At 40.3% G+C, this 17,383-nt stretch overlaps 1 non-coding gene across 1 annotated transcript; it reads left to right on the top strand.

Annotated features, from left to right (window-relative positions):
• Positions 1–12,367: 12,367 nt before the first annotated feature.
• On the top strand, positions 12,368–12,474 carry LOC141597763 (small nucleolar RNA R71). Its single transcript, XR_012522981.1, has one exon. It is a non-coding gene; the product is annotated as a small nucleolar RNA R71 (small nucleolar RNA).
• Positions 12,475–17,383: the final 4,909 nt, after the last annotated feature.

Below are 17,383 nucleotides of genomic sequence, written 5' to 3'. Positions count from 1 at the left end.
ACATTTCAAGACCCATACAAGGTCCGCCAACAACCCAAAATACATTCCCGACACAATGGGGATTGTACATTCCCGACACAATGGGGATTTTTCTACGGCTCAAAAAGGCAATTCATACACTAATTTGAGCCCAAACCGGTCAAAAATTCAAAAACAACCGCAAAAATGCAAACGTGATTTTATCACGCCTCAAGGTGACCTAAAATACCAATAAGGTCCATTTCAAGGCAAACTGACTCAATTCCAGCCCAAACAGGCGCTTATTTGGTCAGACGTAAGACCGTCGCAAAAGGCAAAAATCCAATTTTGCCCACAAACATCCAACGAAGGTCCTTAAATGGTAAATACGGGTTTTCCCAACTACAATGCAACCTAGTGGGACCCACTACCCAAGCAAATAAACTTGACATTGTGAAATGAGATAGTTTCTCGCCTCACTCACGTTTTTCGAGCCTAGGGAGCGGGAACGGGGACCAAAATGCAAACTAAAAGCACCCCTATACTCCTAAACAGGTTTCTAACCTAATGCAAGCATCAATTTCACTCGAAATGGGCTTAATCAAAAACGACCAATTCGATTTTTAGGACAAAATTCGCCCTAATTCAATCAAGCTAAAAATCAACGAATTTGAATGGATTCAAGAGGTACCTTGAGATGACATTGTTGATGAAGGCAAGAACTCGAACAAGCAAGAAGGTCCTTCAATGGCAATTTTCGCAGGTTTATGTCGAAAATGAAGAAGACGAGGTTATGAATGATATGCGGCCTGACCTCGCATCTTTTACAGAAAATAGGGAAGCCCATTTGGTTCGCCAAGTGGCTCGCGCCTCAATCAGGCATCCCTTGCTTTTTCAGCGAAATTATAGCCCAATTTCCACATAACAAACCTCGAATTTCCATTTGACGATATTAAAGGTCGTCATTTTTCTCAAAAAGCAAATAGTGAAAATTCAAATTCACTATTTTCGGAAGCTTTAAACGACGGCACATAAACCGTCCCTCCAATCGAATAGTGAAAATTTAAATTCACTACTTTCGAGAATTTTCAAGCAAACGGCGATCAAAACCGCCAATTTCAAAAATAATGGTGAAATCAAAATTCACCATTTTCCTTCAAAATTTCAAAAGTAATGGCGAAAATTCAAAAACCGCTATTTCTCCAAATTTTAGACGACGGCAATTAAAACCGTCATTTTCAAAATAGTAGTTGGGATTTGAATTCCACTATTTCACCACACATGTCAACGGCGGCACATAAACCGTCACTTCAATCAATAGTGAAGATTCCAAATTCACTATCTCCATCAAATGTCAGCGGCGGCACATAAAACCGTCACTTCAAGCGCAATAGCAAACTCAAATTTGCTATTTTCCTTCAAAATTAAAACAAACGGCGATCAAAACCGCCACTTCAAGCTCAAAGAAGAACGACGAATGGTGAAGATGACCAAATTCACTATTCTTTCAAATACCAGCAGGGGGCTTCCTCGCGGAACCCACTCATTCCAAAAACAGCGATAGTGAGAATCCATACTCACTATTTCCCCAGCGACATCATGAGTTCGCTACTTTCAAAACAAGCCCATTCGAGGCGGCTACTCCCATGGTCCATTAACCGACCGTGCCTTTGGCTGGCGAGCCTTTGTCCGCAAACTTTCAAGGACAGATCCCGAAGATGCTTCGGGTACATTTCCTTACCATGGCTGGCGAGCCTTTGTCCGCAAACTTTCAAGGACAGATCCCGAAGATGCCTCGAGTACATTTCCTTATCATTGGCTGGCGAGCCTTTGTCCGCAAACATGCAAGGACATATCCGAAGATGCCTCAGGTATGACTCCTTCTTATGGCTGGTGAGCCTTTGTACGTAGTCTAACGGACTTTAAACGAACCGCACGGACAGTCGACAGACTCTAAACTGTTCCCGACGACAGGTCCTTGACTCGTACCCTCAATTCGCCTTGGCGTCGCCCTTCCCGACGGCAGGTCCTTGGCCCGAATCTTTTCGAGCCGCCTCGACGTCGCTTGGGTCTCCAGGTTGTAATCTTCGATTGACCTGGGGGCTCTACTTTGACTTTCGCCCTGTCCAAGCCTCAGTCAATGTGGGGCTCAGAGATATCCAGAGATCTGCCGAGACTCCAACAAACACCCGATGATTATCGGACTACAACATGTTTTGGAATCGCGGCGTTTGATCGACAGTTTGTGTACAACTTTACGTCGGAAAACTTAAAACGATTTCGAAAATAAAACATCTCAAAACATTTCAAAAATACCTGGAGTGTTTAATGCACGACGACGGGGTCGCGATGACACTAACTAGAGTCAAAACCGGCACCGGACCAAAAACCGACTCAAAAATTCAAATCCCGACTCCAACAACGAGTCAAACCGAGTCAACCACAAAAAACCAAACATTTCAAACCTTCTACCTTAAGTTTTCCCGGATTCATATTGGTCAAGTACAAAACATGTGACTACAAAACCTAGGATAGAACAAATCATGATTGCGTTTGTTGTGAAAGTGACAACACAGCTCGAAGACCCACGACGTGGCTCGCGCCTCTTTGAGCAGCCCAGGTGGCCACGTCGCTCAAAACTCACACAACCACTCATTCTCCTATAAATACCCCTCAAATGCCACCCATTTGAGACTTACGCGAGTGTCCGCCCCCTCTTTTCTCCCTTAAAATTCTCGACTCGACTTCTAAAGTCACAATCCGACGCGTATTTACGACCTACCGATCGTAAACACGAGCCTTACACTTTGTTTGGTACTGTCATCGTGCATTAAACCACTTGACCGACCACTTAGACCACTACACCATCACTAAACTTTAAAAACACTCTTTTACTTACCAAAACGGTTTTAAACCGAGTTTTTTTCGATCAAACGAGTAATTACACTTACGTCGGTCACTCGCCGTAACCAAACATGTAAGTATGAGGGTGTAAAAATCCTCTTTCATTATGTTTTCATTTGTTTCATGACTCTAACATGCTAAAACATGCATAACATGAACCAAAACATGGAATAAACGAGCCAAAACTGATTTTTGGTTTGAGGCAGAAGCCCCTTAGGTCGCCAACTGGCCCGCGCCTAAATGGGGTATTCAGACCAGAAATCAACCGTGTTTGATCTCGTCATTTCCCTTAATCCATTTTTCATATTTGTAATCGGTTTTTTTCATTTCAAGTATTTTCGAAACCTTTTTGTTTCATTTCACATGTTTTAACCATAAAGCATTTTTCACCCTTGGTTCCTCATACCATGACGGTTAAATCCGTGTTTCGGTGATAATATTTGGTTAATGACATTTAGAAGGTATTTTAAAGCCTTTTATTTCATTTCTTTACATTTCCAAACAAACATGTTAGTCACCAATACAAAATCATCCTTGGTTCTACAAACCATGCCAGATTTTAACCCGGGTACGATGACGAGTATCGACTAATTACATTCAAATGGACTTAAAACAATTAGTCCATAATCATTTTTCAAAACTATTCATGTCAAGTTTGTCAAATCGAACCCGACACCGAATATTATCAAATAATGATGATTATTCGAGTCTAGTTCTTTAAATCAACAAATGCGGTCTAAACGACCCTTTCAAATCAAACCGGGTTCAAATACCCATTTTCAACACGTTTTATAACGTTTTCTAAAAGGTCAGAACACGGCACATAAACCGTGGGCTAACCCGCGCCTAAACAGGCTCTCCATTTCTCATTTTAAAAACCAGAGGGAGGCCCCTTACACCGCTGATCGGTCCGTTTCGTGTTCACAATTGAATAGATGTTGTCGTTGGGCCACGTCCGAATCAAAACACAATTTATAGCTTCACAAACAACTCTACAATTAGTAAAGAGGCAAGTAAAGGTCGGATCCCAAGGGACGGGAATTGAGATGAGATTTCTATTGAAACTAGTGGTGTCTTAGGGGTGTCGCAATTTGGGTTGATGTAGAAGGTCACTAACTAAATAGCAATGAAAGTAAATAAGCAAGATGAAATAAAAGGGTTGTAAACAATTGATAAAAAGCACTAGGGTGTCATGGGGTCATAGGGGAATCATGGGAATTGATCATACAAACATGTTCTCAAATTATAAGCAAGCAATTATTGTTGTGATGGATTGAGTTGGGTTATATCTTACAATCCTAGGAAAGTTTGGGTCCCGGAGCCGAATCGATTAGATTGTACAACACCTACAAGTCGACTTAATCTTCCCTACTCAACAACATGCATGGTCTAATGAGACTCGAGTTGGTTTATGTCTTACAAGTCTCATTGAAAAGATAGGTGATGGGTAAAAAATGCAATGATTCATAGGCTCACATTTCATCAAACATAACATGTGCATGAGTTGAGATCAAAACAAGCAAGCAAATAAACCATGAAAGCATATTAATTTAAGCATGAATCATTCCCCATGTTGGTTTCCCCTAATTACCCATTAACCCTAGCTAGGTGACTACTCACTCATTATCATGTTGATCATGCTAGCAAGGTTGTCAATCATACCAACAAAATGAAACATGATGAACAAATGAAAGTAATTAATAATAATTAAAAAGGGATTAAGAGGATTATACCTACTAATGATTCCAATAATAAAGAAAAGATAAAAGAAGTACTTGATGCTTGATTGAGAGGTTGTCAATCTCCCAATAATAACCCAAATAATCTTCAATTACCCAAAATAAAGGATGAACAAAAGAGAGATTAAGGAAATAAAACGTGTATTAAAAGTTGATTAATTGTTGATTACAAAACTAAAGAGGGATTTGATTGATATTAACTACTCTAATAATTGATAAGAAGAACAGATCCTTCTAATTAGACTAATGGGGTATTTATAGTGGAAATTAGGTGGATGCATTAGGGTTAACTAAGGGCTAAACTAGTAATTACACTTTTTAGATTGAGTAGGGAGACGCCGGTATTTTTCGAAGGAAGGGCTTCTTTCTTTGTAGCTTGGAGAAGACGAAATTTCGCTGTACTGGAATCCATGCGTATTGGAGTCGGGACGGGCGGATTGTTAGTAGGGGAAGACGGGCGTCTTCAAGGGAATCCGGCCGGATTCTCTGGTAGCTGCTGCCCGGGCGTCTTTGAAGGAAGACGCACGGATTGTGCTTGTGGAGGACGGGCGGATTGTGGAGAAGCCGCTCGGATTGTAGCTCAGCATTATTTCTTCTTCTTTTCTTCCCTTTTCTTCATAAAATCCTTGGGGATTTCCTCGGGGATGCAAGGATCCTTTCTCGTCATTGCCCAACTACTATAATATGTACAAAGGCCTTCTAATCTTGTCTCTCCTTTATGCTTGGTCATTGAATTCAATCAATTTAGTCTCGTTTTGCCATGAAAATGCAAGATTCTTACTCCTTTCCTACCAAGGGATCAAAATCTCAAAGAATATGCAAAACAAAGAACTAAAGACAATAAATGACCCAAATATGCACTAAAAAGCATGGAAACAAGGCTAATTCGGGGGCTAAATATGCGCTAATTATGGTCACATCAAATATCCCCAAATCGAACCTTTGCTCGTCCCGAGTAAAGAGGTGACAAAGACTAGGACCATTATTTAAGCTAACCTAATAACATAGCCGATATGAGACAATTAGCGGGTCTCACTCCGCCCCTTCAACTCACAACAAGACAACCATGAGGTAGGATGCCTTCTTGCAAGGCAAGGTGGGTCTTGCCAAAATGGCGACACATCCAAACATTAAAGCACACAAAATCAAATAATGGATGCATCTACAAAAGGAATAGCCACTTCCTCATCAAGTGGCGGAGGTAACCAAAAGAGAACAAATTTAAGAGCATATAATCCTTCACAAATACTAGTTCAACAAATTACTAAGGCTAAGAGGATGGCACTAAATCACCTCCACATGGTGTTAAACTAGACTACTTTTATCCTCAATTTCCAAATGCTTTCGTCAAGAGCGATCGGATGGTGGTGGAATGATGATCCCTATGATGCTAGTAGCATATGACATGACAAGTCTCGAATTCTCTACAAAAGTAAAGGTCTTGGATCGTCCCAAGCTCGACAAAGTGGCTTGACAAAAAGGCTTTTTGGGAATGAAATGCTCAAATCGTTATAAGCAAAGGGTGGATATGACTAGTATTCAAAAATTGACCTCATTTAACTTTCACATTTCAAAAATTTAAGATGCGGTTTGTCCCTTCCGGGCTAGTGTCCTTTGCTTTCGCCAATCGCTTATTAGGCAACCGGTTAACCTCTAGACAATAGCTTTTCGCGGTGATAGTCACTCTGTCTCTGGGCGGTCGAATTCACAACCGTGTGGGGGCCCAATTCAATGGATCCCTATCCAAAGCACATCGAAGTGGTACGCCCCCATCAAAACAACTAAATTTCTCAACATTTCATCATTTCATAACATTTGAGGTTTCTTTGGCATTAAATTACTTCCACATGACAAAATTCTTTGAAATGAGCACTTCAAGCTTATTGATAGAAAGTATTTTTGGGTTGCCTTACCACAAGGTCAATCAAGGTCACCTAGACAAGTTAACCAAGTCCACATCGCATCACGGGGTTGGATAGGTTACTCACATGCAAACCCTTGACTAGGCTTTGGGTCATGGGTCAAAAGATACTAGTATGACACAACCTAGGGTGTTTTACAACCATTCTAGTAGGCAAAGTCTTAAGTTGAAAAAGTATTTGTAATGGCTTAGTTGCTCTTGTCAAAGTTCCTAATTAGGCACTTTTCAAAACTTTTTATCTAAATGCAACTACATGCCATGATGCAACTATTATATACATCCTAATGCAAGTGATTCTACCAACTAATATGACATATAAACTAAATGCAAGTCCTAATTTCACATTGTTATACCGCATCAATCAAAATAAAGCCACATAGTCATTAACATAAAGAGGAAAAAGGAGATTGGAAAGATCATACCATGCGGTCCTCAATATCTTCATATCTCGGATGTGGCGTAGTCGGTCAATGTGAACAAGGATAGAACAAACACAATATATACAACAATATATACAAGACTACACTACAAAAGAAATAAACATGTTTTTGGGTTTTTCAATTTTCAAATTTTTATGGAATTTCGAAATTTTTCAATTTTTTTGGATTTTTGAATAAAAGTTAAGTTAGAATTCCCCATCCCCACACTAATATGGGCATTGTCCTCAATGGCCAAAATGATAGGAAATTATGCAAATATGATGCATGATTTCTACACTAAATGCAAGCTACACTAATCTACACTACATGATGCATGATTTTTGTTTATGACGGAGAGGATAATTTAGATTACCTCCCGTTGTGTATGCATTGACTTCCCCAAACCGATCTAGACATTATTGTTAATGTCCTAAGGATGGGTGTAGTTCATGCACACACTATGCAATGTATGAAACTAATTTGTTATTTTGGATTTTGAAAGTGGGAACAATAAAGTGAGAACACCTCAAAAGTACCCGGGTGTGAGTCCTCTATGGTGCTAGGACTACTCCAACAATGATCAAGAAAAATAATTAAAACAAAGAGAGAAATAGACAAACCTTGAGAGGGTAGGAGCCTCCAAAGCTTGCTAATCTTCCATCATATCATCACTATCATCATCTTCCTCATTAGAAGTGGTCTTATTGCCACTTCCCTCTTCACTCGCTTCTTCACCTTCTTCTTCTTCACCTTGCTCATCATCCTCTTCTCCTTCTTCACTTGCTTCCTCATCAATGTTATCATCAACCTCTTCATTACCGACAACCTCATTATCACCCGGAGCAACCCTAGATGCACTCGGAAAGAGGACTTCCCTATCCGCCCAACTAGGCAAAGGACATGATGGATCAAGTAGTCCTTGCCTAGCTAAGTGTAGGAGGGGTGGATATTGGGCTATGTAAGCATTTTTCTGATCCTCGAAAGCTTGCTTGTGCATCTCTTGCATGAGAAGAGTCAAATAATCATTTCTTGCTTCAACACCTTCCGGCTTGAACTCTTGGTACTCGAAAGGGTAGGGTGGTGTGACAATGGAAGAGGGGGCATTTCAAGTTCACCCTTTTGTTGTCGGATAATGTACTCGGCCTCTTTTGAAAGGGGAAGTAGATAGTTGGTCCGGTGGACACTCAATCGACAAATCTTTGAAGGCAAAGTGAAAGATCTAGCCTCACTAGTGAGCCATCCATACTTAGTGTCAAGAGGGTTATGGGTAACCTACTTGTACTTGTGTATCATAGTATGAATATCAACAAGATGACCACCCTCTTTCGCCTCATACTTGTTATCTTTGTTGAAGTTAGGATCAAAGTATTTAGCTAGGATAGTGACTAGGCCGCCATTCACAATAACGGTAGTGCCTTTCTTCCCACAATCAATATTTAGCCATCTATCCACCAAAAGCCTTAGAGAGTTGAAAGGCTTGGTGTGTTCCCTTCCAATGTTCAAAGCCGACTCACGAAGAACAAAATCGAGTTTGGTGAAATGGTTGGTGTCCTTTCTTGCAATGATGGTGTTCCCTATGACCTTGTGCCATACTCTTATGCCCGGATGGTGGACTAAAAGAGCACGACTAGCATGAAAGTCTTCAAATTTCCTTCCGGAAATCGCCTCCCAAAGAGGGTTGGGGTCATACTTGCCAACATTCTTAAAATAACTCGGTGAATCACTAAGACCCAAAGCTTTACCCATTTCCTCAAAGGAGATGCGCCTACTAACATTAGCTAGACGAAACTCGATGGTCTCCATAGTCTCAACCTTGTTAACTTTCAAAGAACTCAAAAATTCTAAGGTAAGGGAGGGGTATGTCAATTCTTTTGATTCAAACAATTTCTCCAACCCCATGGCTTTAAAGAAGGCTCTAGTTTGCTCAAGGACACCCAACTTATTTAAGGTATCTTCACAAATAAACTTGGTGGATTGAAATGATTTTCTAGCAAACTTGGCAAAAGTGTCCCTATGGGATTTGGAAATGAAAATTACCTCCGGATAATTCGAAAGTTGAGCAATTTCCGGAGTAGTAGATGTTGTTGCTTCCATGGGAGGTTGTTGTTGTTGCACTTCCAAGTTTGGGTTAGCTACCACCATAGCCAATGCTTTCTTTGCTTGAAGACTCTTTTGCCTTAATAAAATTGTCTTTGCCTTTGGTGCCTTTGCCTTTGTTGCCTTTGTTGCTCCCTTAGTCCTTGCCATTGATGAATTAAACCAAGAAAAGAGTGAAAAATCTCCAATTTGTAGTGTACCCAAATCGATTTAAAGGTGAAAGGCTTTGCCTATATGAATTCAAAAATCGACTCAAAGGTTGAAGATTTTGTGCTTGGTTTTGAATTTTATTGAAAAAGGAGTGATTTATTTGTTGTTAAAAGGATGTTTTGATTTGATTTTGGTGAATGTTGTTGAGGAATTTTGTTTTTGTGATGGAGAGGATGAGGGTTTTGAGGGTTTTGAGTAGTGTTATGAATGAAGGAATGAAGAAATGAATGTGAGAGGGGGTTTATAAAACCCGAAGAATTTGAACTGCAGGGGCAAGACGGGCGGATTCTGCTCGGGACGGGCGGATTCTGCTCGGGACGGGCGGATTCTGCCTTTTCTGGGTTGGGAAAAACTCGCCTAAAGACGGGCGTCTTTCAGTGAAGACGCTCGGATTTGCAAACACGGGACGGGCGTCTTCTGCAGAAGACGGGCGGATTCCTTTACAGGGATTTTTCTTGTTTTCCTCAGCCAAGAAGACGGGCGTCTTCCCTTCAGGACGGGCGGATTTTTGAAGACGGGCGGATTTGAATGCAGGACGCCCGGATTCGCTGACAGTCAAATTTTTTTCAAAAGTTCAGCTCAGAGGGACGTGCGTCTTCTACCCAACACGCCCGGATTGCCTGATGACGGGCGGATTCTCCTGAATCCGCTCGGATTCAACCCCTTTGTACCCGGATTCAGTTCCATCCGTGTACAATGCATATCCCTTGTCATTCTTCCATTCTTCTTCGTATCTCGTGTTCTTTATTGTGGGGGCACTACTAAGACATGGATAGCCTAGGCAATTGCCATCCCCACACTAAGCTAAAGCACTACACATCAATTGAAATCGTTAGTCCCTCCCTCACTTCTCTCAAACATGACAATTATCTTGATCAAAGTATAAAAATCCAAAGATGACAAAAATGCAATATAAGAATTGAAATGCAAGTTAGGGAGTTAGAAATATTTACAAATGGTGGTTTAGGGAGGACTCCACCAAACTCTCATTCTCGATGAGATGTCAAGGGGGCATGTCCAAGGTGTGGTTGATGTTGCTCAACACCTTGAAAAAGTAATCAAACGCTTGTTCATTGTCATGATAGAGGTCTTCAATAGACCTTGGCCCTTGTTGTCGGTCTTGATCGATGGCATTACCAATGTAGGGATTAAAAATCCCTTCAAATTCGTCGTCCCAAAGACCACAAACTTCATTAAGTTGATCATTGAAAATCTCTTGATTTGGTGGAGACAACTTTCCCATTTCTTTTTCTTGGCCAATAAGGCCATCTTCTTCATTGCTTGACTTTGGTGAGCTTTGCAAGCTCTCTTTGTCACAATTCACTTGCTCTTTGAATGGAGCATCTTCAATTTTCTTCTTCCATTGGAGTTCCGACTTCTTCCTATCATCCTTCCAGCTATAATGATCAATCATAAAACACGGTTCATGTAAACGGGGAGCTCTCATAGTTTTGTCAAGATTAAAAGTTATACTCTCATCTCCCACCTCTAGAGTGAGCTCTCCATGTTTTACATCAATCACCGCACCCGCGGTGTGTAAGAAGAGTCTTCCTAGAATGATTGGAATGTTGGAATCTTCCTCCATATCAACAATGACAAAGTCCACCGGGATGAAAAACTTCCCAATTCGTACGGGAACATCTTCCCATATCCCTAATGGTGTCTTCGTCGATCTATCGGCCATTTGGAGTGTGATATTGGTGCACTTAAGCTCTCTCATCCCCAACCTTTTACCTACCGAGTACGGCATAACACTCACACTAGCCCCTAGATCACATAAGGCTTTGTTGATCGTGGTGTCGCCAATAGTACACAGTATTGAGAATCTTCCCGGATCCTTTAGTTTTGGAGGTGAACTCCCTTGAAGTATTGCACTACTCACCTTAGTGAAGGCGATAGTCTCAAGTTTCCGGATCGACTTCTTCTTTGTGAGGATGTCTTTCATGTATTTCGCATAGGCCGGCACGTGATTGATTAATTCCGTGAAAGGAATCGAGACTTCCAAATTCTTCACAATTTCCATAAACTTTCCAAGTTGGTCATCAAATTTGGGCTTGGCTTGACGACTTGGAAAAGCAAGTCTAATCACAATGGGCTCCTTCTCCTTGACCTTGTCTTCATTTTTCTTTGAAATCTCTTCTTTTGATGATTCTCCATCCTTGGAGTTTTGCACAATTTCTTCCTTATCACTAGCTTCCACAACTTCATCCTCAACTTGCTTCTTCGGTGCTTCATACCTTGTACCACTTCTCAAGTGAATGGCACTAACCGTTTCATGTCTTGGGGGATTACTTTGAGGTGGTAATTGCCCCTTTTGTCTTTGTGAGCTTGAAGATGCTAGTTGAGTCAATTGGGTTTCCAATATCTTGGTGTGAGCTAGAATGTTGTTGATGGTGGTTTCCTTTGCTTGACTATCTTTTTGCATTTGAGTGAAAAATTCTTGTTGATTCTTTTGCATTTGGAGGACCGCTTTTTGAACATCAAAACCTTGGTCATATTGGTGATTGTATGGATTTTGATTTTGGTAACCTTGGTTTTGGTTGTAAAAGGGTCTTTGATTTTGGTTTCTCATGGGGGGTGGGGTGTATGTTGTTTGAGGGTTTTGAACATTTTGGCTTTTTTATGAGAGATTTGGATGGAATTTGGTGTTTTCATTGTAATAGTTGGAATAAGGGGTACCACTCTTGTATGCTTGGAAAGCATTCACTTGTTCATTTGTTCCCCTACATTCACTTTGGTCATGTCCTAAAGTTCCACAATTCTCACATATCCCACTTGGGATTGATGAAGATGCCGTCATGGCATTAACATGATGCTTTGGTGATTTTGAGGCTTCTTCAAGTCTAGCCATAGCTTTTTCAAACTTGAAATTGATTGTGTCAATGTGAGCACTAAGTTGAGCACCCAATTGAGTAACGGAGTCCACTTCATGCTTTCCTCCTCTAGTAGCCTTGCGAGGTCTACTATATTGTGAGTTATGGACCTTCATTTCCTTAATTTTGTTCCATGTTTGATTGTCATCAACTTCGGTGAACATTCCATTTGATCCCATGTTGAGAATGTTCCTTGAATCTTCATATAAAGCGTTCCAAAATTGTTGTACCAAGAACCACTCGCTAAGTCCATGATGAGGACATGAGCGACAAATTCCTTTGAACCGCTCCCAAGCTTCATACAAAGATTCTTCATCCCTTTGTTTAAAACCCGTAATTTGAGCTCTTAGCATGTTAGTCTTTTCCGGTGGGTAGAATTTTTTGTAGAAAGCTAGAGCCAATTTCTTCCAAGAGTCAATTCCGAGAGTGGCCTTATCAAGGCCCTTCAACCATTGTTTCGCGGTGCCAATTAGAGAAAAAGGAAATAAGACTCATCGAATTTGGTCTTGAGTTACACCGGTTTGAGAAATCGCATCACAATAGTCACAAAAAGTTTCAATATGAGAATGAGGGTCTTCACGAGGCATACCCCCAAATTGGCTCCTTTCGACTAATTGGATAAAGGCGGATTTGGCAATAAAATTTCCGGTCAAATGTTGTGGTGTGGGAGTACCATTGGGTAGGTTCTCCTCGGTGGGTACGGAATGTGATGAAAAATTAGGCATTGTGGGTTGATTTTGTGTGGTATTTTGTAATGGGTTCTCCTCACCTTCTCTTGCAAAAGGGTTGATGAACTCAATAGTTGGTTGAATATCTACAACCTCACCAATACCTCTCAAATTCCTCCTAACAAGTCTCCTATTGGTTGTCAAAGTTCTTTCAATTTCACGATCAAAAGGTAACAAATCATCTTGTGACCTTCTAGACATGCAAAATATCAAACAACTCGAAAACAATTAGAACAAACCTTGAGGAGTTTTACTTCCCCAAGGCAAAGAAAGACACAACTAATAACAATGTAAGAAAATCTAAATCAAGTTAACACCGTCCCCGACAACGGCGCCATTTTTGATCGGTCCGTTTCGTGTTCACAATTGAATAGATGTTGCCGTTGGGTCACGTCCAAATCAAAACACAATTTATAGCTTCACAAACAACTCTAGAATTAGTAAAGAGGCAAGTAAAGGTCGGATCCCAAGGGACGGGAATTGAGATGAGATTTCTATTGAAACTAGTGGTGTCTTAGGGGTGTCACAATTTGGGTTGATGTAAAAGGTCACTAACTAAATAGCAATGAAAGTAAATAAGCAAGATGAAATAAAAGGGTTGTAAAAAATTGATAAAAAGCACTAGGGTGTCATGGGGTCATAGGGGAATCATGGGAATTGATCATACAAACATGTTCTCAAATTATAAGCAAGCAATTATTGTTGTGATGGATTGAATTTGGTTATATCTTACAATCCTAGGAAAGTTTGGGTCCCGGAGCCGAATCGATTAGATTGTACAACACCTACAAGTCGACTTAATCTTCCCTACTCAACAACATGCATGGTCTAATGAGACTCGAGTTGGTTTATGTCTTACAAGTCTCATTGAAAAGATAGGTGATGGGTAAAAAATGCAAGGATTCATAGGCTCACATTTCATCAAACATAACATGTGCATGAGTTGAGATCAAAACAAGCAAGCAAATAAACCATGAAAGCATATTAATTTAAGCATGAATCATTCCCCATGTTGGTTTCCCCTAATTACCCATTAACCCTAGCTAGGTGACTACTCACTCATTATCATGTTGATCATGTTAGCAAGGTTGTCAATCATACCAACAAAATGAAACATGATGAACAAATGAAAGTAATTAACAATAATTAAAAAGAGATTAAGAGGATTATACCTACTAATGATTCCAATAATAAAGCAAAGATAAAAGAAGTACTTGATGCTTGATTGAGAGGTTGTCAATCTCCCAATAATAACCCAAATAATCTTCAATTACCCAAAATAAAGGATGAACAAAAGAGAGATTAAGGAAATAAAACTTGTATTAAATCTTGATTAATTGTTGATTACAAAACTAAAGAGGGATTTGATTGATATTAACTACTTTAATAATTGATAAGAAGAACATATCCTTCTAATTAGACTAATGGGGTATTTATAGTGGAAATTAGGTGGATGCATTAGGGTTAACTAAGGGCTAAACTAGTAATTACACTTTTTAGATTGAGCAGGGAGACGCCGGTATTTTTCGAAGGAAAAGCTTCTTTCTTTTTAGCTTGGAGAAGACGAAATTTCGCTGTACTGGAATCCGTGCGTATTAGAGTCGGGACGGGCGGATTGTAGCAGGGGAAGACGGGCGTCTTCAAGGGAATCCGGCCGGATTCTCTGGTGGCTGCTGCCCGGGCGTCTTTGAAGGAAGGCTCACGGATTGTGCTTGTGGAGGACGGGCGGATTGTGGAGAATCCGCTCGGATTGTAGCTCAGCATTATTTCTTCTTCTTTTCTTCCCTTTTCTTCATAAAATCCTTGGGGATTTCCTCGGGGATGCAAGGATCCTTTCTCGTCATTGCCCAACTACTATAATATGTACAAAGGCCTTCTAATCTTGTCTCTCCTTGATGCTTGGTCATTGAATTCAATCAATTTAGTCTCGTTTTGCCATGAAAATGCAAGATTCTTACTCTTTTCCTACCAAGGGATCAAAATCTCAAAGAATATGCAAAACAAAGAACTAAAGACAATAAATGATCAAAATATGCACTAAAAAGCATGGGAACAAGGCTAATTCGGGGGCTAAATATGCGCTAATTATGGTCACATCAACCGCCGGCTGGCTCGCGCCTCATATAGTCGTCTGGTACAGGGCCTGTTCCCTTCCAGCATTAGTCTAGGACGATCCCGACTCTGATTAACCTGGATATAGGACGGATCAGATGACTGTTCAAACCACATTTGCAAAATGCCTTACTAAGACAAATGGATCATGTTATGCACCCTAAACCTAATAAGGTAAATGGATGTTTAATTTTCGTCTTGCATGCAAATCAACCATTAATCCAACTCGACATCTTATACTTGATACTTGGATTAAATCAACCGGCTTAGAAAGCTCTCACATGTTAGGTTTAAATTATTGGATGCGCATTGATACGTGCCTAATATATAGTCTTTTTAGCCTATTTCAGCACGTATTTCTATGCATTTCTATACTATTTTTATGGTATTTTGCCCCGAATTGGCTACTTTGGTTCGTTTTGTCCATTTTGTAGAAATGAACGCGAAAGTAGTGGAATCATACTCTTTTTCGTCCTTTTTGCATGCATTTAGAGGAGACGGGATTTTCCTGAGTGAGATACTGTATTTGGAAGCGTCGTGGCACGTATTACGAGGCATTTGGTGGCAGACTTGAGCTGAAATGAAGTCAAAGTCCTCGATCGAGCAATTTTACCACTCGATCGAGTGGTTTTCACGTTCCAGATTGGTCGATCGAGTAGTTTACTACTCGATCCTTAAGTTGCAGAAAGACCATTCACTCGATCGAGTAACTATTAGGTCGATCGAGTGGATTTTGCTGGAGAGGTGGTCGATCGAGTGGTTTTAATCCACTCGATCGAGTGGTTTCGATGGTTAATGGGCTTAATCAGCCCGTGTGTTAATTATTTCGCTAACTTTGTTTGCTTTTCTATTTAAACCTATGTTAACTAGGTTAAGGGGATCTTATCTTTTCATCTATCAAACTTCCTACTGTAAACTTGGCTACGTACTTTTCATCATTCACTGTAACTTTGTTTTGGGATTATTATTGCTCGGATTCGATCGTTCTTTACGCCGGAATCGCATTGATTGTAATTCCTTCTCTTCCTTAATAATAATTAACCTTTTTGTTGCTTTAATTATTTGTTTTTCTTATTATTGCTTTTGCCCTAATTTCTCTTTATGCGATTTATTGGTTATTTCATTATGTTTACTGCTGGAAAATTATTTGCTGTTAGTTTAATTAGCGATATGAGTAGCTAAACCCCTTTCATGTTGGGATTAGGGGATCTGTGGTAGAATTGTGACGATGTAGTGAATGAATTAGATGAATTAATTGTGAGACCCTGTCACCATAGCAATTTAATTGTATTTATTCGACTTAGTTGAGTGCACGCTTCTATGTCACCCTTTAATCTGGCTAAAATTAATCCTGGATTGAAAGATTGGACTAAATAGGCCTGCTATGAACAGTAGACTACCCTAATGAGGATGAAAGTTAAGTTAGTGGTAATTTAGGATAGAAAGTGGACCGAAAGGACCTTTCAACATCCGTCTCACATTAGTTCGTCTGAATCATTTACAGCTGAGTCACTGGACTACCGCAGTGAACCGAAATCCCGACATGTCCTTTCTCTCTTGATAGTTTAAACCTTTTATCTTGTCTTACTGCACTTTACTTTTATTTCTCTTTCCTCTAAATCTTGTAGTTTAGAATCAATTCAACAAACCCCCCCCCCCCCCATTTGTTACTTTAGGACTAGAATTAGACAGCCGATAGTTACATTACCTCCCTGTGGATTCGATACTCGACTGCCTCTGCTACATTTTAGTTGAGACCGTTAGGTTTTATATTTGATAGGGTTGCGATAGGCGTGTCAAATTTTGGCGCCGTTGCCGGGGAGGCAATCGTTTAAATTATTTGTTGTTTTAATTTTTAGTCTTTCTTTTAGTTTAAGGGGCATCCCTTCCTTAAACTATTCTTATATTCTATTTGTAGCTTCTTCTTATGCGCAGGTCACAGGGCGGTGAATTATTGCCTTACAATCCTGAGATTGAGAAATCTTTGCGCGAGTTCAGGCGATCAACTAAGGTATTGCCGACAGAGGAAGAGCTGAGTACTCTGTCTAGTTATTACGAGAACGCTCTGTTTGAGGAGGATCCACCTTCATCTTCTATTTCTAATTCATCAGCTGAGACCGTCACTTCTCCGGACTTTCCAGAAATGGCCGAAGAAGCAACTATTGCTAGTCACTCGAGTTTACAAATGCGAATCTCTACAAAGAGTTCGAACTACCAGGGGAGGCAAGAAAATTCGAGCCAAAGCCTTCCTATATTAACTTGGTTGAGAGAAACCAATTCGGGGGAGCTGCAAATGAAGATGCAGCCAAGCATATGGGGATTTTTATCGATTATTGCTGCTCTATACCCCCGCCGACTGGTGTAACTCAGGATCAGATAAAAGAAACCATGTTTATTTTCTCACTCCGCGATGCTGCAAGGG

The sequence above is a fragment of the Silene latifolia genome, chromosome 8, assembly GCF_048544455.1.
Source record: "Silene latifolia isolate original U9 population chromosome 8, ASM4854445v1, whole genome shotgun sequence".
NCBI classification, from domain to species: domain Eukaryota; kingdom Viridiplantae; phylum Streptophyta; class Magnoliopsida; order Caryophyllales; family Caryophyllaceae; genus Silene; species Silene latifolia.
Note: the sequence above shows the minus strand (reverse complement) of the source record. Positions and strands in the feature narration are given on the sequence as shown.